The 26,531-nt window shown below is 32.6% G+C and overlaps 1 protein-coding gene across 2 annotated transcripts in view; it reads right to left on the bottom strand.

Annotated features, from left to right (window-relative positions):
- Positions 1 to 26,040, bottom strand: part of LOC126852158 (dipeptidyl aminopeptidase-like protein 6) — a 48,369-nt gene extending 22,329 nt beyond the window's left edge. For both annotated transcript variants that reach the window (XM_050596636.1, XM_050596635.1), the window contains exon 1: positions 25,316 to 26,040. The gene's annotated coding sequence lies outside the window, so the exon portion shown is untranslated. The remainder of the gene's footprint in view (positions 1 to 25,315) is intronic.
- Positions 26,041 to 26,531: the final 491 nt, after the last annotated feature.

Raw genomic sequence — 26,531 nt, forward strand, 5'->3', positions numbered from 1 at the left:
TTATCTCTTGACTATAGCTTAACTTTTTTTTTATTTAGATTTAGACTCACTTGATTTTTTCCTCAAGTTTTATCGAAGCATAGTTCACGTAACATTAATTGTATGTGTGTACATGCAACAATCTAATATATTTTGTCATACAATGAACAGCGGAATAATTTAGCAAACTTGAAACATGATGTAATATGATATTTATGGCACGGTCGCGTGCATTTTATGACGACAGTTTTTTCCGTTTTCCATCGGCCTAGGCAAAGGTAGTGTCCTACCGTTCATCTGTAACCTACCCTATATATTTACAATGTTTGACTTTTACAAGCACACGAAGTGCGATGAATACGATCATGAAAGGCTAAAGTTTCTTTCCATTTTCAACATGGCTTTTTGCCAAGAGATATCGAATATATCGAAGGTCTTCTTTCCTCTCGTGTTCCCCCCACATTTTGCCGATAAAAATCAACCATAAGAAAATTAAAAATTTTGTAATGAAACGATAGATGATAATTATAGAAATTAATAAAGAAATATAATTTGAAAATGTAAATTAAATATTTTTCCAACAACATATGTCATTATTTTGAAATTAATTCAAGAAAAATGTATTTTCATTTCTACGATTAATTATTTATCCATAAGTTATTATTTTATCAATGATGTGAAAATAGAGAAAGTTTGAACCATTAAATAACGAGAATTACATAATTTTGAATGTAATAGTACATCAAGAAAAAGAAGAAATAAAAAAAGCTAGAGCTGCGCGGAAGAAATTGTCAAGAAGAACAAGCTTTTATGCAAAATTTTATTCTTTTGCATTCTTTTATTATCGTGTCGTGTAGAATATAAGCAAAGAAACGATGTTGAGAAGAAAGAAAGAGCACGAATGTAAAAAAGAGCACGCGATACAATGCCAGCAATGCTGAGGATTCTCAGATTTCCACGGAATGCGTCCCGCAAAACTTTACTTGTGCGGTATTTCCTAAGCTCGTATACACATATGGTACTCGAATGCCCATAATTTCGTATCTGGAATTAATTTATAACTGAAAGCGCAAGAAAGCTTGTACTAATGGAATGGATCTTGCTACTTACAACGTTGTTGCCAAACAGCACAGAAGAATAATAATTAGATAAGACAAAATATAATTTGATAGTTTATAATACAATGAGATGATAATAGCATATTTATGTATATTTTCAGATTAAAGAGAGGATTCTGTGCACTACAGACTTTATTACACGGCCGTTCTTATAGTCTCAAACTATTGTAAGTATCTCTAATATTAAGTACGATGGAGTGACAATCTATAAATTATTATCACCGATACTTTAATGAAGTTTAGAATCTTCCTCGCCATTCTATTATCGCGTTATCATCACACACGGGATCGACTTGAACTGTCAAGATTAATTATTACGATACACATTTACACACGCTCTATCCAAATTATTCAAGGTAATTACGAAAAATTTATCTTATTGCTGCCGTTTTTTATTTATTTGCGACCTCACGTTGCAAAATATTTACGCAACTTCCGGAAAAATTAAATTGAATAAGACTGCAGTGTTTTTGATGATTTAAATTTCTTATAAAGTGCTCTTTCTTTGTGGCGCATTTATCTTTAGCCTTTTATTACCTTCATAAATATTAAAAGAGAAAGAGACAGAGCTAATGGGACAATGATAAAAGAAATATAGTGGTTATCTTTATAAATTTTTAAAGGAGAATGCGCTATATAATTAGCTTATGGTAAATCAGTATCCCATATAAATTTGCAGATCCGCTTCAGAACTTGAGATTTATGGCTTCGGCATTTCGCGTGACGTAGCTATTCCGTTAGCGAAATCTGCGCGGATCGGGTATTCCCTCGTGATTGGTAGGACCGATCGAATACGTCGCGCGGCGTAATGAAGTGCCATATCGGCAACGGAAGACGTGTCTCGGTGGTTGCGGGGCAGCGTGCGAAGAATAATATCTGCGTTCGGAGTTTGAGCGCGGTCAGGCATCAGTGATTAATTGCCCGAGTCTCTCGTAACGCTGACTAAAGGCCAGTTTCGCAGGTCTGGCACGTCGACCGACCTCGCGAAATTAATAACGAACAATATAGATGAAAGGTAGGCTTGAGCAGCTTCCTTCCGACGCCACACCCTCTGCCTCTGTCGTTTTTACCCCGCCAACTGCAACCCCGATCCCCCAAGACTCGTCATCCGTCACGACTATGTGTCAGCGATTTCTGCGGGGAATTATAATTCGATGCCTGGTTTTCCCGTGACGAGAATACGGGCAAAGCGATTTTTTTCATCAATCATTTCACAGGCGATTACGCTAATATAGTTAATTAAAAAGTGGTGTTTTTTTAGAATTTTCTCGATTATAACGAGATATTTAAAATTTCATTATTATGTATATTATACGAAATGTTATGTCGAAAACCAGCAGATATTTTACATGTGAAATTTTAATACGTGTGTGAAGAGGCATAATGTCTATAGATTTTTTTAATTTCTTTTCAAACGATTACTCAGAACTTTTTTTTAATAAAACAGATTTACCAAAAAATTTTCTAACGCTTTTAATAGCTCGCGCGGGTACAACCTGTATCTCTTCTATCGAAAGAGATGAACTATTTGATATTAATAATCTTTCTACAATGAATTTATGGGTGAATTTTGCCACGAGTTCATTCTCGAAATATGAACATAATAAAACCATTATTGTAGGAAAAGTATGATAAAATATAAAATAATATTAAATGAAAAATTGTTAAATCACACTTGCACTCAACATCACACAACGTTGTAAAATATATATGCCTAGAAATATTAAAAAAAAAAAGAGTTAAAAGATAATTGGTTGGCATGTCAAAAACTAACATATAATAAAACGAGTCATGAGTTTATCTTAACGATTCGTAATTAAATCTGATGACACACCGATCGATACATATTTATTATTCATTAAAACGTGGCTCGGACGATGTTTATCTTCGCGAAAAACGATTAAGCAGATCTCGCAGCTAGATATTAATAACTTAGATCACATTCGTCGTCACGTGTTCTTGGGCTCTTCTAATAATATCTCATCTATTCTTATCAAAATGCATTGCAGCAGGTTTACGAGCTTTCGCGACACGAAATATACATTTTATTAAACTATTAAATTAATTGCAACATTATTATTACGAGTCATAGGAACAGTAATATAACAGGAATAGAAATATGAATCAGTGTGTATGCGCGTGTGTGTAATAATAAAGTCTCTATAAATTTTCTCTCTATGGTTTTGAATTGATACAGTTTTGGAATAAATTCATCTAGATGCATTTTATTTAATCTGTGTGTACTAAAATATATTATCAAAATTTATATCTATACTAAATCAATAATATATAAATTGATTGGAATTGATCCAATTGTTAGACAAACATTAAAATACTCCAAGTTTCTTGCCGCATGCTGCAAACTCGTTTGCATACCTCCGCCATATTTATCGCAGTTCTCAGATGCTATTTAAACTTTAAGTAACTTTATGTTGAAGAGCTTTAAGCACGCTAATTGAAAACAACGAGTCACCAAAGCGCGACCACAGGCGGGCTAACTATGGCGGAGACGATTCGCGAGTGGCCCACTTAGACAGATCAGAATAGCATGAAAATGGCGATGAAAATTTTGAGAGGAGCTCCTCTATTCCACGGCACATTATATATATATGTGTGTGTGTGTGTGTGTGTGTGTGTGTGTGTGAAACGCGAAAAAATTTATCATGACATCTAAAAATATTGCACCGATATTACAAAAGGCAATTTCGTTTGGAGGAAAATTTATCTCGCATACACACGAACTCACACAAATTATACAAGCGAATGCGCACATTCGAAAATGCAATCGTTTCTTCATTATCGATCATCGACTGTTTTCCACGAAAGCTCAATAGTTCGATCATTCGCTCGTGAAACTATATTGGATGGCATAAAAATACGCGCGCGTAAAAAATAATCGCAACATCGTCATTGGCAGTCGCGATACAATATCATTGATATTTAAAGATACTGTGACGGAGGAACGCAAATACTCTCGAATACTGCTCTCTTTTCAGCGCAACATTCGATGAATTCTAGATGGGCACTATGGAATATCAACACATCTGTAGATTCTATGAACTACAAATTTATAAAGCGCATTTACTTGCGCCAAAATAGAACCTAAAATTTAATTTTAACATTATAAAACTCTAACGATGAGCAAATTCAACACTGATTCAATCATCCGTGTACTCGGACATTTTTGAATATTTATATCCATCTTGAACATACATTCGCTAACATTCTGGCGAGTGACACAGTAGAGACGATCGTTGTAAGTCAGCCACGGTGCGCAGATCGCGAAGCATTGACCGACTGCAGTTGCAACTGCATTGAAATTTCTCACGGTCGAGTACGCTCGGATCGACCCGAATAACCATCGTCTTGAAGAACCATTGACTTTTTATGAAACTTGACCGGTCAAAAGGATTTCCAGCTCCAAGGAATTCATTGCTGTTACACATTTCTTGCTCATATTTCCAACTTTATCAGTTTAAAGCCAGCCTAAGGTAGTTTTCACGTGCACTGTGTGAAGAACAATTCTAATAGATATTTTTCGCGGGATTATATATCACGAATGTATAAAAAGATTATTTGTAAAGTTTTACATAAATTTAATGCATGCAAACAGTTTAATTTAAATATTTGTTTAATTACATTAATCCTTAATATTTAATCTAGTTTGCTTAATTATTTTATTTATGTCACAATCCCACAGTTTTACTACAAAATATTTAATAATACATCTCAACTTATATGTCAAATTTTGTATCTGTCACACTTATCACATTAGTATCACCATCATTACTGATTTAATCATATTTAATAATGTCATTTATTGATATCAAAGGAAACTTGTATGTTTTCACACTGTTATATTATAAAGTTATAAATTTCAAGCGAATTAATAATTTATCATTAAGAAGGATAATTACATTATAATATTAAAAAATGATTTCTAAATGATTTTTCTCCAATATATTCCGTGTCAATTTAAATTTTGTTTAGAAATCACAATGTGCAAATTCCATAATAAATGATTTCTGAGCAGATATTTTGGAAAACAAAAATTACTTTTAGGAAAGGAATAGCACACAGTTTTTCAACGTAATTAAAAGAACGTTGGTCTCATTCGTTTGTTATTTCTTTTCGGATGTAGCTCTGAGAGTGGCTTCGAGCTCGCGACTGAATAAACATTCTCTCTAGATTTTTTGTCTCATTTTCCATTCTCTCTTCTTCGTCGTTCTATTATCGCTTTGTTCTTTATATCTATTCTCTTTTTCTACATCCTCCTCGATTTCTCATCTTATACTCGGGGAAGCAAAGAAAAATAAAAACTTGGAATATGTCAAACTAAAAAAAGAGAAAAAGCGTGCCATTTTATTTTAAAAAAACGGGGAGACAAAATCTCTCTCTCTCTCTCTCTCTCTCTCTCTCTCTCGAGAGAGAGAGAGAGAGAGAGAGAGAGAGATAAAAAGTCCTCGCATTGCAATATCTTTCGGTACATTCATGATGTAGACCAAGAACCGACCGACGTATATCAAGTTAATTTCGAGACTATTTTCTCGAGGATCGACTTCATCCTTGCCACATGACGTCAGTTCTAATTCTCGCCTTCTTGCAATGCCATTTTGAAATCGGATTTATCTTCCTTATTCTCTTTGTATTCTAAGAAAGATACATCTATCCTTTGGTTGAGATGTGCGTACCTCATCTTGAGAAGATCAATATAAAGGACAGCCACGCATCTTCTTCTTTTTTTCTCTTCTTCTTCTTCTTTCTCTTTTCCATGACATATTTAATTATTTACTTGAATATTCTACTTAATTGTCAATTTTACAAAGCTGTTTTATATTTTATTTTCAAAGAAAAGATTTTTCTTCTGATTACCATTCTATCTCTCTGCTGTATACAATCTCAAAATTCCTTAAACGAAATCGTTTACTAATCTTGCTTAAGACCAATGTTTTCTTCGATCCCTTCCAATCCGTTTTTCGAAAAAGTTTCAACAACTTGCGGAATTCACCGACGATAAAAGATTAGCCGTAAATAAACGTATCTCTCTTTTTCTCTTTTTATATTGTTTAATCTCACAAAAACTTCAAATTCATTAACTTACATTTTTTCATTAGGAAAGCTATAAAAAATTTAATTATTTATCACTCTTTATTCAAATAATTCAGATCATGTCACGACGAGAGTTATCATGTATTTCTTTCAAAAATTTTCATAGGAGCATTTTCATCAGATTTTTATATGAGCTTATATTTGTACCGCACAGGAAGATTATAAAAAGAAATAAAGCACACGCATATTTCTTATAATCACCAGTTAATCAATTAATGCTGTTGAGGTTCATGAAAAATTTGTTTTTCAATTTCTCTCTTGAGATAATATAATTTTATTAAGCAAATCTTTATAATAGATTGCTAAATGAGAAGTACATCGTTATTTAATCCCACTCTTCTTAACTGATCGTCTTTCTCTTTTTACATTGCATACATCTGCGAGAGTTACCCGCGCATACATATAGACAACGACTGCAAGAGAATAGTGGTGATATCAATACGGCAATCTCAACATGCAGATGACGAAGGTAGAACGAGAACCCAGGCCAATCATGAGCAGAGATCTCTCTTTCTCTTCCCTTCTCCTATAACGCTCTATTCATTCCTTCTTCCTGCTCTTCTTCATTCTTCTGCGTAGAATATTCAATCGCTCATCCCCTCAACCAAGCGTGAATTCGAAATTTAAGCGCGCTCCTTCACGAAGTTTCACCCATTGAGCTGAGCTAAAAGCCATCCCCCTCTCTCGTTCTTTTTCGGACTTCGTTTCAAATACCGAATATTCTCCTTCTTCACTTCAGGTAACTAACCCATTTTCCTAATATTGCGGGGACTAACTGCATTTTTTTCACAGTTTTAGTTCGGATTGCTAACGACTTCATTTGGACTTAAAATCTGATATGCAAATCTCATACAATTCAAGTGTCGTAGTCTAATGGATAAAGAATAAATGCGCTTTGTTATATTTAACGGTCAAAAATTGAAGAGCGCAGTTTCATTAAAACTGAAACTTGAAGCGTGCATTCACCATTAAACTTCTTAAAAATTTATCAATTTATATTACACAATCAGCAACGCCGAAAATTTAATTATAATATTTTCATAATTTTGAAAGAGATAACTGTCTAATTTTTCTTTTCATTTTAGCTTTCTTAGTAATTATTAACAATTATTTGTTATCGATTATTTGTTAAACTTTGCGATAAATTTTTCATTTTTGATTACTCAATATCCCAACAATCGCCAACATAAAACAATCATAGCATGAGCAAATAATCGCTCTGATTACGTGACTGCATAAAATATGCCTTGTTATAACATACTAATTACATTATACGTACATTTAATTGAAAAAAAAATTTCTAAGAACTATACCCTCGCGTGCGACAACGCAACCGTTGACTTTATTGTCTTAAAACGATAATTATATGACTGCCCTGCGCGTGTTAATGTTGTTAATTGAAAACATCGTTTTAACCCTGTTTGGAAAATTGCGATTATCGCAGCGCGATTTAAATTTTTTGATGATTCTCACAGAAACAAATTAACCTTTTTTTTGTTTCTGAAAAAATTTTATCTCGTCGGGTTAATTCCTCGTAGCACACGCATATTTTAGTTCTCATATATAGTTTATGTATATAAATGCTAATAAAGAGCGCGCACTTATTCTTTTTATTCATCTCATTCCATGTATATGTATATATATATATATATACATATATATTGCTTCCCTTTTTTAAATTTGTTATTTACAATAATTAAAGGCGCGAATGATTTTAATTTTTCTTTCTTACATTTTAGCTGAGATTGCGTAATTTCAAAGTAGTTTTAATTCAGGACCCCTTTGAATAGAGCTATGCAATCAGCAGATACTTTTTCTGCAGATACTCGCCAATCTTGTTAGACTTTTTTTCCAGCTATTGCGGATTTTCGTGGTTTGTTGAAAAAGCGAATTCAGCATGATCGACCGAAGCTAGGCGAAAGAGGAGACAAGTGCTAATAAAACGGATATTACGAGTATAGACAAAAAAAAAAAAAATTTGGCTAAATGTTTTTGTTGATTGGCATTTTCCTTACGCATCACACCATCAGCAGTATTATTCTTTCTGATAAAGGACATGAATTATATTATGCAATTTATTTCGATAATGTCATTTCGATCATGAAAAACGCCCGCAGTGGAGAAGGATCGTTCTAAAGAGATCTATGAGCGAAAATTATTGATCTAAAGTTGACTGTCTTTTAATGTCGATTATTTTTTCCACGATAGATGATAAAATTTTAATAGTTACAAGAGATTTAAGATAGAAAAAAATTCTCATTTCAACCAAATATCCATTTGAAATCGAGGAATATATTCATATTTCTTTAGTTTACCTGTTCCTTTTTTTTTTTAGATTGGTCTGTGTTTAAGAAATTGACAGAAGCTCGTAAAGATAGATCACAGGCAAATAAAATTGTCATTTCCAGGCAGGTACAAAGCAGATACAAGTTGAAATGCATAGAAATTAGAACGAAATTAAATTCGTGTAAATATCTTTTTTCTCACGATACAAGATCGTATTGTAATACGATTTAACCTCCTGACGTAATTTTCTTTCCCTCTTAATTATTTACAAGCCTTTCTATATATTTCGCGCTGGTATTTTTTCCTTGGTAATAAGAACGCAGAGCGGAAAATGAAGAAATTAGAACCTATATATATATATATATATATATATATATATATATATATATATATATATATACAATTACAACTACTATTATTATTTTCTCAATCTAGAAACATTATATTTGAAGCAAAATAATGAGAAAAGTTATTTTCGTGTCGAGTTTCTCTCGCTTATCCGTAATACTTTTCAGTCTATTTATTTCATTCTTTCGACACTCTTCATTCTCATCTTCCACTCTTGACACTTCATCAAAATAATTAATAATTGATAATCATCAGTATTGAGTTTCCTGATGAACAGAAAATCTCTGCTTATTAATTTCCCGACATTGATTTCCATGGCAGCGACATGTGTACCATCGACGTTTTTATTAACAAAAATTATCAATACATTTTTTGCTATAATAATTTCTTCAAAATTTGCTCCGTGTCTTTTTAACGTACAATTAGCTTACAGAATCTTTTCTTCAGATGCGCATAAGAAAAAATCATCGCAATCACGCAAGATTCTTCTGATTTTAGTTCAACTTCGTTCCTGATAAACACGACTAATCGAATTGGAGAATGCACATAGAGTCGACTAAACAGAATTTCTCAGTTGACATTGCCTGTCCTGACTCGCGCATACGTTGTCGCGCATTAACAGAGTGGGTGGAAGAGTAGGTCGTTGGAAATGCGGCAAGCTTTCTGCATTAACGTATAGATACGGATTCGCATAGCTTCGGAGAATGGAAGTGTAAGTAACTGAATAATGTGCATTTGCATCTGGTGGCGTGAACTCGGCACAAGGACCCTTCAAAAGCAGACGACCGCCGCTGCACCGCGTCCGACTCTTACGAATCCTGTTTAATTATTCACAAGCGCGATGTTCTATGGCTATATTGCTTCTCTGCGGCTCGTAATTTTCTACCTAAACATACTTCTGGGACACGAAAATCTCTTAACGGCGAGAACTGAAATTTGAATTTATTTCTGATATCTATTTTCATTTAAATCAATGATGTTATCTACGGTGTAAAAAAAATCCCAACGTCCAGCTACGAGATTTGAATTAAAAAACGTAACAATGTGCTTGAAGCGAGAGATTAATGGATTTTTGTATGAATCGAGTATCTTTCGGCATTAGTGGCTAACGTAACAATTGATTTACTTGTACGTGTCGATACGCTCCTCTACGCCTGTGCATCGGACATTTTTTTTTTTTTTTTCATGATAAGAAAATTTCAATTTGTTATGAATATAAAGAGAATTAAATTCTTCAAAAGATATAATCGAAATTTGTGCCGAAATTTTGCAAATGGACAAGCCAGAAGAAGGCAGCCACATCCATTGTCTATAAACGATATAAAGCGCATTGTTAATTAATAAATAATTTTATTTTTATAAATCTATGAAATAGCATCGATATCACGGTAAAGAATCAAGTTTATAACCGTCATCATTTTCATGAAAAGAGTTAAACCAGACTTTAATCGCATCCACAGTTAAAGATTAACGTAAGTACGCAGCGCCCGAAAACTTGCCTTTATATTCGCGTCGTTATTTATGCAAATGCTCGCGAAAACGCGGAGAATGCAAAACTTAGCAAAACAACGCCAATAAAGCCACTTTGTGCATTTTTATTGCAGGAAGTTCGATAGTTATATAATTAAGAAATATATAAAGAGCAATGATTTTGCATAAAATGATAACAAGATGAATAATGATAAGAAGAGAGAAGAAGATGGAGGAGGAGGAGGAGGAGGAGAACAATGGAATGGTGAATGAAATCAAGTATTTGACGAACGATGAAGCAGGAGGAGTAGTTTTGTAAATTTTAATATTGCATTTCCGTATTTATTTATATATTAAATAAAACATTCTCTTGGAAACTTGGATAAAAGCAAAATTATTCGAAATAAGATTTCTCGTGTTATTCATACTGCTTTGAACTTTCTAATCAGGTCGTTATTGATGAGGCGAAGAACGAGAGGAACCGACAAAATAAACTCATGATAGTGGAGTTCGGCGGCCAAATAGAGTAACTTAATTGTTTCTAACGTGCTGCTAATGGCTTAGCCGACGGCGTATTTTGCTAACTAAAGTTTCTCAAGCGCAACTGAAGCCTGCAAGAGTAAGGATGCCGGTAGTTTACTCGCTGCGCGAGATATCAAAAGCCTATTAGTTTTCTCATACAGCCCTTTATTATAGGTATTAGTAAATCAACTGTCAGTTATTATTGTTTTATTAGGACGCCATAAATTATTAATTCTACGATCTAAACTCGCGATAAAGCTGTAATATAATTGTAATTGTCTATAACAAAAAACTTTTTTTTTATTTCTTGCTCTATAAATGTAATAAAAATATTCGATGATTGCAGGATCGCTTAATCTCCATAACTTTCAGTTAATACGAAATTTGAAGATAGAATTGCAATTCCGTCTGCACATTGGTACCCAAGCTGAGTGTTAATGTGAAAAAGAAGAAAGAAGAAAAGGGAACGGCTGCATATATCATATGCCATGTCCGCACATATTCGAATGAGAAACGTACGAATAAGTTTTAAAATGTATTCTTAAATGTATGCGTGCACGTACTAGAAAGAATAGTCGAGCTATAATAGATAATCATGGAATTTATGCCTTTTGGTGATCATATAAAACGATATAATTTTAAGAAATGAAATAATATAATATATTATTGGAATTTTAACAATTCTTTCTGAGTGAATCAAACCTAGTTAAAGATGAAAGAATACTTTGCGCAAGTTTAATGAGTTCGTTTTGTGTTCGGACGATATCGGCGAATGCCACAGGTGCTCGCGCTTGTCATATCGATTTCATCGATGTGTCTGCATAGAAAATTGCAAATATTTTTGCGCCAAAATAAACGTAGATTTCAGCATAGGAATATTGTCATAATGAGTAATCTTCCCTGCGAGAAATATTTAGCGTTAATTCCCTCGAGCATCCCGTTCATTTCGATGTTCGGATTTCGAGTTTTCATGCGGCATTTCAATGTACAAATGTAATTTCTCGTCGAAAATGCAATCCTATTTTCCATAACAAAGAACTAACAATGAATGAACTATATTTAAAAAAAATCACATTGTATATAAATAATGATATAAAATGTTGGAATTGTTTGCTCTGAAAAGATTAAATTTTTAACAATTGAAATTAACAGTACTGTAACTGTCGATAGTTTAAATTTCTGTTTATTTAGCATCTCAGAGAATCAGCTGTTTTATGCGTCATAAAGATGCCTCGTGAAATGCTTCGATCTCAATTTTACATGTAATCTAAAAAATGATTTGTAAATGTAAATTAAACGATAAATGAGTAAAAGCACTTATGTACAATTTTCTCTTTAAAGAGAGAAAAATCCAGTAGACATTTAATCATTAAAAAATCACGTGATAATATTTTCATATTTAATATTGAACTGAATCTCGCATCTCGCTTCAGAAAATCGCGTTTTCATCTCGAAATATTGATTTCTAGTAAATACACATACAGCGGAATGTTATTTTCCGGGATGTTACAAATTTTTACCTAATAATTTCGATTAAATAATAAAAGAATAACGCGCCCTAATAGAATGATGGAAAAAATGATGGAAATATTAATGTCTCTCTTTTACACCGCATTGTAAGCCACTGTACTTTTTCGACCACGTGAAATTCTCTCCTTCGTAAAAGTTCTTTGCTTTAGTATACATCGAGAGGCCCTTGAAGAGGATGAACGTATATAGGGGAGGCCTCTTTTTACCGCGCCCTATTTCTGATGCTGAAATGGTGTTTTTAACTATCGCGCTATTACTATCCCAATCAATTTCGTAAGAGGCCGAGCTATATGCTAATACAGCTTCCGGAAACTGTCGAAGAATTCACTTTAGGATTCATCGTAACTTTGCATCGGGAATTGACGTGCATGAATATATTTTCTCTCAATATCTTGGAAAATCAGCTCAATTGAATTCGCTTTCTTCGGAACAATTTGTTTTGTACGATTTTGAAAAGATAATGCATTATGAGATTGCATCATACAGATAGCAAAATAACTTTATATGTTTTGAACGAGGCGCTCTTTTTATATTTCTGTAGTATTTGGTTAATTTTATATTAATTAAAATACTATAGAATAGATTAATTTTATGTTAGGACAATTTTTTACGCAGGAGAGAATTTTTTATCTGTACATCTCTAGCTTTTAACTTTTTATACTTTCTTGTTTGTTTTTAATGACATAGAATCTTAATTTGATATTTCTCTCGCGAAAACATTCAACTCGATACAATCAGGTTTATAATCCACCACAATATTGCAACGCAGCGAGTATCACGCATACGATCGATACCGCTGCGTTCGTGCCAGCTGACTTTACTAACTAATTCCCGGTACATATGTATGTATACATATGGATGGCATGTTACATATTCATATAGGACAATTCAGGAAAAATCCCAAAGGTCAAACTCGGAATGAAATATTTTCGAATGAACGATGATGAAAGCGCCTCGAAATAAGGAATTTAGCCTTTAGGAGTAAGGAATAATAAGAAATATTAAATTAGCGATACGTATACAAGTCCCGAATACCCGTTTCTATCACGTCGTCCTACCCACCGTCGTTTCTCCTGCTCTCTTGTTATACCGCAACGCCGTTCAAACGACCGGACTACTAATTATTCGGAAGCATTGTCGGATGCAGTCTGTAGGTCTGTCGGCCTGTCCGCGAATACGCGGCAATACCTAACTGCTAATTCGTGTAATGAATGTTAATTACTCGCGATTAATACGGAATAATATTCCTTGGACTTGTTCCTTCGACCTCATTATTCAGACAAGCTTACGTGACAATAAATGCAGTGGCTGACATTATTTTAATAACTGTACGCGAATAGGAAAACGAACCTTATTATACAACGAGATGCTAACACGTGTGTGTTTCTTTTTCGATAAAACAAATTATGCACGCTGGAGAGAAGATAATTGAAATAATATTCGAGCGTTATGTATCTGGTGGAGAAAATTGAAGTATTAAAATTGTGACTAATAAAATATAAAGAAATAATATTATCGAGATCGTATTTTAGTGCCACATATATGTGATATCGTAAAGATAGTGATGAATAATATTATTAAATTACAATTTCTTTTTACAAATATAAAGAAATTAGGAATATTAAAATTTTATAATGTTATAAATTATATAATTTTATATATTACTGGAGAGAAGATAATGAAATTCGAACGTTATAGAAAATTGAAATATTGAAATTTGTATTGTATTGTATATTTGTATAAAATATCATATATATATATATATATATATATATATATATATATATATATATATATATAAATAATATAATCGAGATTGTATATTTCAACGTGATAGACGAGTATGTATATGATACATATGGATAACATATTTCAAATTAAAATTTCTTTTTATAAATATAACGAAATTAAGAATATTAAAATTTTATAACATAAAAAATAATATTATATATATTCATATATTATATAATTTTTAATAAAAATGAAGAATATTGAAATGTATTTATTTATGACATGTAATGTTTTATGTTTTTTCTTTCTAATGCGAAATTAATGAAAGACTCTATCAATTTTTTATTTTCTTATTTTAAAAAATTTTTCATTTATTATGTGTGAGAAGAAGAAATTAAATTTTTATATAATATAATTTTTGTGAAATTTTTGTAAAAATTTACCTTCAAATTATAAATAATAAATGATTTAATACTCATCACGGTGGAATTGTGATACACAACACGTTGATTGCAAAAATATAAATATTCAGTAAAATATATTGCATAATTTACGAGAGAAAAACATTTTTTTTTCATATAGACTTTTATTAAAGTTATGAAAAATAAAAATTTAATTCTAATATAGAAAAATATAATCTCATTGTAAATTATATATACAAAACTTTCATACAATATCTCTTTTGAAATATATTTTACATATGCATCTGTATAAAAACATTATGAATATTTTGAATAGTTTTGAGAATAAAATTTAACATATTTTACGTATGCATTATATTACACAATAATGAAAAATGAACCACTATTACGGAAATAAACGGACGATTAATTTGACAAATGAGAAAAATAAATTAAAGGAATTATAAATTGCTTACCCCCGGGGTTGCTCTGTCATCGTCTCTCTGTGCCTTCCTCTCTCTTAGTTCATTCGTCGTTGCTTCTTCGTGAAATTTACACTCGTACACGAAAACCCGATTATTTACGATCGCACGAACAATAGTTGGTAAAATAATAACTCACGCAACATTACCGACGTTAATCGTACACGACGTATATCTTATATTAAGAATGCGTTAATTATTGTACGCGATTATTCCACGCTCGACGTTTGTTCGGGAAATTACGCGGGCAATTCACGCGTCACTCTCCGTGGCAATGCTACCAATATTATCGATGGAAATATCACATATGCTTCACGCTTGAAGATAGCTACTTCCGTCGCTACATTTATGATGATGCGCGAATGTCTAGATGCGACGTAATAACCGACCCGGAAGTGTATGTAGGTAGCTTTTATCTTTGAGCATGAAAGCATTCGTGGCACCACGAGTGTACGTTCGCATCTTGTGGTAATTCTATTTTATCTCGCTTTATAGATGAATAAATACAAGTTTATAATATTAATGATAAATATCTATAGATTGAATATTCGAAAATATAATTAGAGTTGCACGGTGGACTTACGATTGAAGAGAATTCTGCGAAATATCCGCGTTTTCGATATCACAAAGTCTGTCTGTTTCATATTAATGGAAACGATCGGAAAAGTACGAAAATGATATCAATTTTATTCGAGTATAATACGATATTGCACGAGTCGCATTAATAATCGAGAATATTCCGCGTTTCTTTTCTAGGCTACGTTCCATTGGTAATCGCATTACTCGCGAACATTATCTGTCTTTGGATAACGACGAATAATAACGAGGATGAAAAAAAAACCTTACGAGCGTTGCGATCGCAAGTGCGACGTAGCCCTAGCCCTAGTGTTACAAAAGTATTTCGTGGTGACAACAAAAACTAGCTAACGTCACGGCGCTGGAATGCGGCTAGCCGGTTTAGTATCGCTGTTGTTTACATTCCACGGCCTACGGCCTTGGCATTGACGTGACACTCGAGCGGGAAGGTATCGATACGAGACACTCTCCGTATATATTAATTATACGTTTTATCAAATTCACAAAATATTCCGCACTTATTGTACGTAATACATTAAATATTTCACGAATTAGAACGACAACGAAATATGATACTGTTCGACGCTCGTAGCAACAACTTAGCTTAACTTCTCTGAATATCGTCACATTCTTTTCGAGAGAAACGCCAAAAGTTGTATTTCCGCGCGCGATTATTTCCAGTGACGAACAATTAGCTATTATTAGTTTACGTCATTGATTAACTTTTGCAATAAATGACACGTGATGGTATCGCAGCGACAATTTCAAAAGATGTGATATAATATATGTCGGCTATTTATTAATGATTTTCTAACGCGTGTTAATTGTACCAACTATAAACTATCAACTCGCTCTTAATAACTGATATCATTTTCGTATTCGTCGAGTCATTAACGGAACATCGCGACAGTATTAATCGACCCCGAGTCGAGCGACATTGCAACGCGCTTAATTATTAAGTCGTTTAATTACAGTCGTTATTAATCCCATAATTTCCAACTACGTATCGCGTAAATTCGCTGTTAAAATACATCGTAGTACTTTATCAAAGCGCGTAATTTGCGAGATTTATTCGAAGCTTATATCGTGCGAACGATGAGTGAATCTAATTATATTTTGTATAATAATTTTACGATCCGCAAATATTTATATCATTAATACTTTTTTTTTTCAACTTATATATTTATTCACTTATAACGCGAAGTAAAGTTGTCTAAAATACGAGCGTGTATTATTCGCGCGTTAGCGACAGATATTAGCGTGGCCGAGATAGGTGAGAAGTTGGCCGCGTGATTTTCAAATGCTGAACAGGTTGTAGTTTCATGCATATGTAACTTTACCGTCGTTCTATTTCATTGCGAATAAAGCGCGCGTCGCGTTTAATTAGCATCGGGAATGCCGTACAAAGCGTTGCGCGATCGTCTATATTTCGTTATTGATGCATGCGCGATCATAAACCGGGTTTTCGCGAATTATGAATTATGACTGCGAATATTACGAAGGAGCATAAGAGGGAAGGTGACGGAAAGGTATATTGAGCAACGGAGGAGCAACCTAATCTAACCTAACTTAACTTAAACCATGGAGTAAGCTTCTTATATTTCTAATTTTTTTTTTACTCATGTTTTATTAATAATTAATTAATTGTTTGTTTATCCTGCGTTGGAGATAAACAAACAATTAATTTATTTATTGTTTATTTATCTCCATCGCCATAGTATAGTATCGTATAGTTTGCAATACTACGAACAAACAATTAATTAATTATGATGGTTCATTTAAAATTATTGTAATTATTATAATATATGTACATACATAAAATTTAAGATTATTTTCTCAACAATAATTTTAAAATATTAATTATTTTTATATAAATACATAAAAAATATATTTCAATATTGCGTGGAAAATTTATAATTTATATTATTTGTATAAAAAGTTTTAGATTTTTATTTATAATATTTTATAAAAATTTAATTCTGCAATGTTTTTAAGGTTTTAAAGGTTTGTTAAAAAACCAAATAAAAAATTTTATTTCGTAGATTAATTATTTTTAGAAATAATTATTACTTTTGCCACTGGTTTACATATATAATGTTTATATATTTATATTTTACAGATCGACCGAGAGATCGACATAATATCCTACAACTCTACTGATGCGCATCGTACCGGTGAGTCAAATTATTTTTTATTTTCATATATAGTATATATGTATATAATGTTTTGCACGCATATATAAGATAAATAATATAAAAAAAGAAAAACTAGAGAGAATTAATTTTTTCTTGACACACTAGCATAATCTGATAAACTTGCAATTTATAAAAATATAAATTTACAATGATAACGAATACAACAATAAGAATTGTATGATATATTATTTGTTTTTATGTAAATTGCTTGATTTTATTTATCTTATTTATCTTATTAGTAAATGAATATTCAAGCATTTTATTCAGAAGATATTAAATGAAATAAGTAGGCAACAATGGAAGCGTAAGTAGGGGAGTGTAATAGGATTTGTGATTGCTCTGGTCAATTTGCGGCTATGTGTCGCCGAGATAGGTAACGAGATAAGACTCGTTTAAAACGCAACGATAAAACTTGTCCATTTAATTTTCTTAATTAATACCACAAAATTAATCACGCATAAGTTGGTAGATATCAAACAATTATTTAAACATATGAATTGCCAACATCGAAATCTTATCATTTGAATTTAAAATGGCCAAGTATGGCGAAGAAATATCATTATTGCGTCTTTAAACGCTAAAAATATTATAGTAAACTAACTGCTTATATGTATACAAGTCTTGGTATATTAATGTGTTTTACTGTGATACTGACGATTTTGTCAAAATAACAACATATACATATGCGTATAGAAGAAAACTGGCACGTGTAACGATGCAAAAAAGCGATTGTCAGAGGATGTGGAATGGACATCCCGAATCCTTTTCGCGACTCGGATGAAACAGTCGGGTGGATCGATCGGGACGGGCGGTTGCTTTCTAGATTGCCGCTATTCCGCAGAGAAAATGATTTCCGGCATTGAAGCGCATCATCGCCTCGCGAGCGTGTCAACAAAGATCAGTATCGGTGAGGAGCGATTTCGCTCGAGGATAGACGGTGGTAAACTCGAATTTTTTGTCAAGGATACAATCGTGCGTGTATACACACATATATACATGCACCCGCGATTGTACGCATAATCGGTGCTTTATCTTTCAACGCATTCAACGCAACATTCCTCGCTATAACAAGACACGCACTTACTTTATTCTTCTGTAGCAATAATTTAGGAAAAGGGATTGTGATTCACATAAATATATTTCTCGTTGCAATAAAGATGATAAATCAAATGATAAATCGTCAAACGGTCGCAACAACTCGTGTTCAGTAACATACTGAAACTACGTGCAAGCGATAGGATATAAATTCCTTGTTCGATCTCATATATAAACGATGAAACCGTCGTGTCGTCGGCAGAATTCATTTACCGCCTGAATATCCTACAAGCAACGCGAGAGTTTGCCGTAAACAAAACCATCCCTTCGCAACATTGAGATGGCACGCTTTGTTGGCCGTTGCTCTCTTTTTTTTTTTGTAAAATTGAAAGCAGCTGGAGGAGATGTGCTTGAATCTGGATTTCAAAGTTTTCAGAAATCTCGCAGAAATACGAGATTGCAATTCGAATTTTCACTTATCTTCTTGAATTTCTTACGAAAACTTTTAATCTATCTCATCGAATACATTTGTTTATTTTGCAGACAAATCATGCAAAAGGATACTCAAATGCAAACTGTAATTAATTTGTCTATTTAGTATAAAATTACTCTGATTAGCATTACATTAAATTAATAAACAATAAATCTATAATAAATTGGGATAAATATAACGCGAATACGAGAGAAATTAAATACATTTATTTGTGAATAATTACATCATATATATAAATATGTCACATTATTTGACACAATCATTCAATTTTACAGATCAAATTGACACATTAAACATAAATTTATTCGCCAATAGTAACAGAATAAATATTGACAAAATAAAAAATAAAATCTAGCTAGGAATTATTTTCTTATTAGCGCGATAAATTTGAGGAAAATGCAAAATATTGCGTACGCTTATCCATTTCCTAACTTACTTTCAGCTATTTATTCAATATCGTCAAAAAAGCAACGCTAATAAAACGACAATAATTTATCATTTTCATTTCGCGGAAAGTGCAAATACTTGTATCTTGCGAGCGAAAGCTTTATTTAAATGAACTTGATATTTCATGTATACGCACTCGCACATGGCCCTTTAGTGTTTATTTACTTTAATTATAAGAGAAGGACACTGTATATGTACATATATATATATCTCGAGATGTTACCAAATGGTGCTTTATTCATTTGCGGATTGACAAGCACGCAGATTAACGCGATTAGTTAATCAATCGTGTTCAAAAAACACTTATTTGATCATTAATGAGAAAAGCGAGACAAGAGCTCAATTATTTCACAAAGTTTTGTCCAAAATTGCGTCCAATGATTTCACCGCTTACAAATTAGAAATAATTTCAATTATCATTTTACAAAATTCATCACGTATGCACGAACGAATCGCATTTGAATCAAAAACTAATGAACAGAGTTTTCCCATCATGTCATGTACGAGATGCATCATTGCATAAAGATATTGCGACAAAATGCTGCATTGCATTTCAGATACTGACGATCGCAGCGCAATTCTATCAATTTTACATTTTAACATCAACAGAATCAAGATTAATTTCTTTTAATACACACACCGTGGATTTCTCGAACGTGATTTATTACGCGTCATTGCACCTCAAGATTTATTGCGTCGCGATATGCTTTGACAGTTAAATTATAACGTAATATAATATGAAATGAGATCATTACGAAAAAAAATATCGATATAAGATGCAGCGTGAAACTCATTGGAACTCGTAAAATAATAATCTAGAATAATCTAGATAAATGAGACTAATTATCTCTTATCTACTAGAAAAATAAGACCAGATTTTGCCAATATTGTGATAAACGACAGTTTTTAGACATCTTTAAATACTTTATCGTTAATTAAAAAAGAATTGTTTCAAATATCTGGCTTTCGGTCATGAAAAAATATAACAAACGATAATAATCATCATTAGTATATTTTAAGTATTTCAATGAGAAAATCTCATCAATATGCATGATATGTCACGGCAATTTGCAGCAAATTATCGATAATTAAACGATAATTTATGCTCCGTAGATTAATAAGACATGAATGATCGTTAGTGATTTTCAAAAAGTAACGTTTTGTTCGGCCATCTGATTCGATATTTTCTCATCTCTTACTTATGTCTATATCGCTCCTGCTCGAAGATCCGGAAATATCCGTTTCGTCAGTTATCAATAACCCTATTGCTGAAATCCCGGCTTCATCCGATATCGAATATACGAAACCGCACTGATAATAATATTATAACAATAATAATATTAATAATAATAATAATATTAATAATAATAATAAAATTTAAAAACATAGATGAGAGACTAGAATACATCACTCCCATGCTAAAATTATATTTAAAAATGCAAGAATAAAAATTAAAATTTGCACGTGATTACATCAAGTAAAAAAAAAAAAATATATAAAAATAATATTTCTAAACATATTAAATTTACACTTACGATAAAATTCTTGATACATACAATTTATAATCAATCTTGTTATGATCATATTAAAATTTTTATCTTCATCGATTTTATCTTTATCGATCATACTATTAAAAATTTTATTTTATCTTTATCGATTCTTAATTAAAAAGTGAACAAATTTGATTGGATTAATCATACATTTTTTACCGGATCACGATTCCATGATAGCAAGTTATTATCGTTTGCAATTTTTTCGTGGCAAGTATGCGTGCTTTGTTAGGTATTCCTGCATAGAAGGGAGGAGAGAGAGAGAGAGAGAGAGAGAGAGAGAGAGAGAGGTGTTCTAATTCACTACAATTTCACCATAGGAATTCCGTATTCCACGAAGAATTTAAAGTTAGTAGTAAAAAAAAAAAAACTCTCGTTCGATATATAGTGGTAGGATCAGAATTTATATCTCTTGGCGCATTCGCGTGCATTTATTCTCAAATTTTAATTTGACCCATTGGCCCACTTCGCGATAAAAAATAGCGGTCAATTCAGTCAAATCGAATATATTGACTTACGAAATTGAAATTAAATATTTCTCCTTCTTGATATTCCTGATATTTCTATTTATCGTTAGATTGAGCGCTCCAAATTGTTGCTTGCTCGAAAACATATGCAAAATTAACCTTCCTAGTACATACTGAGATATTTTTGTAACATATAATATGAGCGATGTAATCGTTCTAGCAATTATTTTTTTATTTATTTTGTTTCAGAAATACATTTTTTATGACAAATGCTAGATAATTCCGGGATAAAAATAATAGAACCAATTTATTTTCACGTTATTCTTTAGGCAAAATTTAAAGGAAATTTTCTTATGAAGGGAAATTAATACATGTGTAGGTCGGAAATGACTAGCCGTACTTTACTGTTAGATACGTGAAAACGATTTTGTTGAAGGAAATTAGTGTGCCGCCGAGAGAAATTATGGCTCGGCAGTGTCGGAATCTGACATTCCGATTCGATGTCCGATACGAAAGTAACTTTGTCAACCACATGCGGTTACTGAAGTTGAAAACTCGTGTCATTCGATTAAGTGCGAATTTCCAACATAAGGCTGTTATAATTTAAAGAGAATCAAATAATTTAATTAAATACATACGCATATCTATAATGTGAACACAATCAAAAGAGAGAGAGATATATATAAAAAAAAGATTAATATCAAATTGACAATATATCTCTTGTGATAACGATCTTCGCAATTTTATCTTTTGTTTTTAATACAAACAACTGATGACGTTTTACGTTTTATCATTCTATCTTGCATTGTTTTAAATGGATACGAAAAGATCAAAACATGCCTATCAATGCAATCTCTTGCAATGAGAGAGGGAGTCACATGTTACAATGAAACTATCAGATCTTTTCTATCTTAAGAACAGTCTTAAATATTTATTTATCTTGATAAATATGACATTTATATATATATATACTCGTAAATCTGTAAAATTTATCCTATCAAAGTGAAAAATCTTAGAACATATAACAGAAAGACAAAAAAAAATAATGTACGAAATAGGAAAAACTATTTTAATATTTTAGTATATTTTAATATATTTTATTATATTTTAATATATTTTAAAACTATTTTATATCAAAAATAAAATTAACTCTTTTTTATTATATATATTCTAATTATTTATCTTATGTATGCTATGTATACAAGAAAGAAAAAGATTTTTCTCATCATATATTTCTTTTAAAACATTTCTTTGCAATGGCGAGATAAATCCTCGATATAGCGGGATCAAAATGTATAGAGGGAAAAAGTGTATTTTAGAAATATTTATTTTACTTCCTAAAATGTGTTAGGTGTTTGTAAAAATTCTAATTTACATGGTCACATTTTTCACGTTTCCGAAGGTATATGATTGTACGAGCACACTCGTAATAAAAAAAACACGTTTTTTTTTTTTCAATCCGAAACACGCGTATATCCTATTGACAAAAATTCATCGATATCGAGACCGTGGTGTACCAGCCAAAATTCCTAGAGCATACGGTAATAACAGGATGGTTGACGTTCATGTTCGCGCGCATTGTGTACATCGTGATTCATGCTTGGATTTCCCGTAATTAATGCGGCGCTCGTTGCTGCAAAAGCACCACGTCGAGATGCATAAGCTGCATGTCAGCGCTGCATAAAGTTCGAAATTATACAACATTTTTCAACTTTATCCTCCCTTATTCCAAATTAATAATTAAAATTTTCTCATTTCAAATCCTGTAAGATACAATAAAAGCGAAAAGATGTATAAAAGATAAATGGATATAATGTGTGTGAATATATAAATGGATAACCGTCTTTGGAATATTATTTTAACATAGCATATTTTAAATAATGGCCAGATTGCTCTTTCGACATATTTTAAAAATATTTGTGTATGAACTTCGGAAAATGCAAAAACGAAATAAAGAGAGTTATAAACCTGAACAGTTTTTTTCAGAAGTTATTATAAAATTGAAATATTTTATAATCAAGCTATTTTTTAACTATTTTAAACTATCTTATACTCTTTTACTTTTTGAGGTACCTAAATGAAATACAAGATAGTATACAAGCAAACACGATGAAAATATTGTAGAAGCAAATAATTATTTTATGGAAATTTTTATTTTCTCCAGAATCATATAGCCTAGGTTCATACACATCGGTCTCTTTCGAGAGAATTAAAAAGTGAATTCTTTTTTTTTTCCCATAGATAATTTCCTTAGAGAATAGAATGTTGAGAATCTTTTCAAGTAACGTAAATTAACTTAAAAAAAAAAATTAAAATAAAAAATAGAATCTTTAAAAATCTTTATCTTTTGAACACACAAATAATTTCTTGATATTATATTTCTTCTATCAATTATATCGAAAACTAAAAAGGATTAGATTTTCGATTATTTAAAAAATTTGTTCGTTTATCGAAGAAAAAGGAAACTAGTGTTACTGTATATTAAAGTATAAAAATATCGCATTTTTTCACACAATACAATAAATTTATTTTAACTTTTGCGAAGAGTTTGAATTTCTACGAAATTAAAGACTAACGAGATCATCGAAAATTATGTAATTTCATACAAGTAGAAGCGATTCCAATATTAAGCCATGGAATATTTTTTCCAGAAGATTGTAAACAATCAGCAACAGAAACGTAAAATTAAAAATTAGATTTTTATAGATTTTTTAAGATTATAAAAAACTCGAAGGAAAAAAATTAGCAAGTCTATCGATTTTACGATCATTTTATGTAATCGGATAGAAACATCTTGGGAAAATGTAATTCATCAAATGATTTCTGAGAAGCGATATTGGGACTAAGTTTTAAAGAGTAATCCTCTTGACTTTTCTTACAGCAAAGAGAGCATCTTCTAATCAGCAGCCGCGCGGAATCTGCTGCTTGAATTCTCTCACGAATAATCATAACTAAAGATCAACAAAGTTCATTAATTATGAAATAGATTTACAGATTTATAAAATAACTGCTAAACATTAAGATTGCATAAATGCACTTTAGTAAAAGAATTCATATTTATTTATATTTTTTTTTTTTTTTTTTAATAAAGAAGAAGATTTCTTTAAGTATTATCTGTAATTAACCGCCAATTTTCATTATTCGATAATAGAAATATCAATTTATACTATAAATATTTACGTTGTCGGAGAATAAATAGAAATTGCTTTTATTCACAACTGAAAGTTTTTTTTTATATTTATAAAGAATTTTCATCTTGTTGACAAATTTATTATCGGGACAGATTTCTTCGAGAAGATAACATAAATGTTTATAAAAAAATGTAAGAAATCTTTAAACTACTTTCGATTTATCAGATGACATTCTAAATCATTCACAATATTCATCGAATCCTCTACATCTATGCAGACCAATACTTGCTTGCGAATAGTTATTCCATTGAAGCAGTTTTGTGTTTATTCTCAAGCTCTCAAAGAGAACCACCGTTGCGATTTTGACTTCGCGTCAATCCTCGATAAGTGTATTTCCATCCCGTCAAAGTCCAAGGATCTTGCAAGGTCTTACTGGGCTTCTTACCTCAACAAAAGCGAACACGAGCAGGCAGCCTCGAAAGATAGGGAAACGGTAGCTGAACGATCCTGCTGGCTGCCTCGAGGGAAGCTCGCCCGGGCGGCATGGCTCCCACCTCTTCACCTCGATCCTCCTGGCCGCTGTTGCCCGGTGAAGGATGTCCTCCGTTCGTTACTAATTCCGAGTAACTTGTATCGTTCCACTATCACCTCCGTAGTGTTACACCTTATGCGATACTCCTTTGTAGCCGCGCACCCCGCGCACCGTTCGTAACGCGAATGACAATTCTACTAGCACTCTCCCGCGCCAGGAAGTCAAGTCGCGTCTTTCGAGAAGGCGACAGTACCGGATGTCGCACCACGTCGCGACGCGCCGGCTCTCATCGGATACGCGGACGCCGTTCGTCCGCGATTCGTTCGATCCTCGACTCGATGAGAAGAGAAGACCGAGAAAGGGGAAGAAAGAGAGAGATAGAGATAATAGAGAAAGAAAGAGGGATGGAAAAAAAAAAGAAAGAGATGCCCGACAGGACACGATGGAAACTACGGATGAGAAGAGAGGGCCTCGTGATCGGAAGAGATGTAACGTTAGATGATGACGGCGACGATGACAACGACGACGTTATATCGTGCAGAGTTCGTATGACTGTCGACAGGATCAAGAAACGGGGAGAGGAGAGCACAGAGCACCCGGGCACAGGCAGGACACGATGGCCCGGCCACTGCGCCGACACTGAGGCTACGCCGCAGCCTCGGCCTCCTGGTACTCCCTCTTCCTCGCTCTCTCGTTCGGTCTCGTTCTTGCCCCAATCGTCTCTCTCTAGCTTCCCGTCTCTCTGTGTAACGCTCTTCCACCCCCGCCGCGAACAGCCCTCCCCTCTCTGCGCGCCGCTGCTCGCGCGCTCTTTCCTTTCGCAATCGCGCGTACGCGTGCCATAGTAATTTTGGAGAACCCTTTCGGTCTTTTGTTTCAGCTTCTTTTTCACTTTCCTTTTAACACATGTACATCGTCCGTTTTCGAATTCACTTGTATGTCCTATGATAGTTTCCAAAAATTTATTTTTTATTGTTATGTCATCGCTCTTCCTCTCCCGTACTACTTCACATCGATCTCTTCCTCCATTACTATCTTCATCTTCGCCTTTCTCGATCTGCATCTCTTTTCCATCTCTGTCTTCCTTTGATCGACTTTCTGACGCTGATCTGATTGATTTCCATTGCAC

This window comes from Cataglyphis hispanica, chromosome 10, assembly GCF_021464435.1.
Source record: "Cataglyphis hispanica isolate Lineage 1 chromosome 10, ULB_Chis1_1.0, whole genome shotgun sequence".
NCBI lineage: Eukaryota > Metazoa > Arthropoda > Insecta > Hymenoptera > Formicidae > Cataglyphis > Cataglyphis hispanica.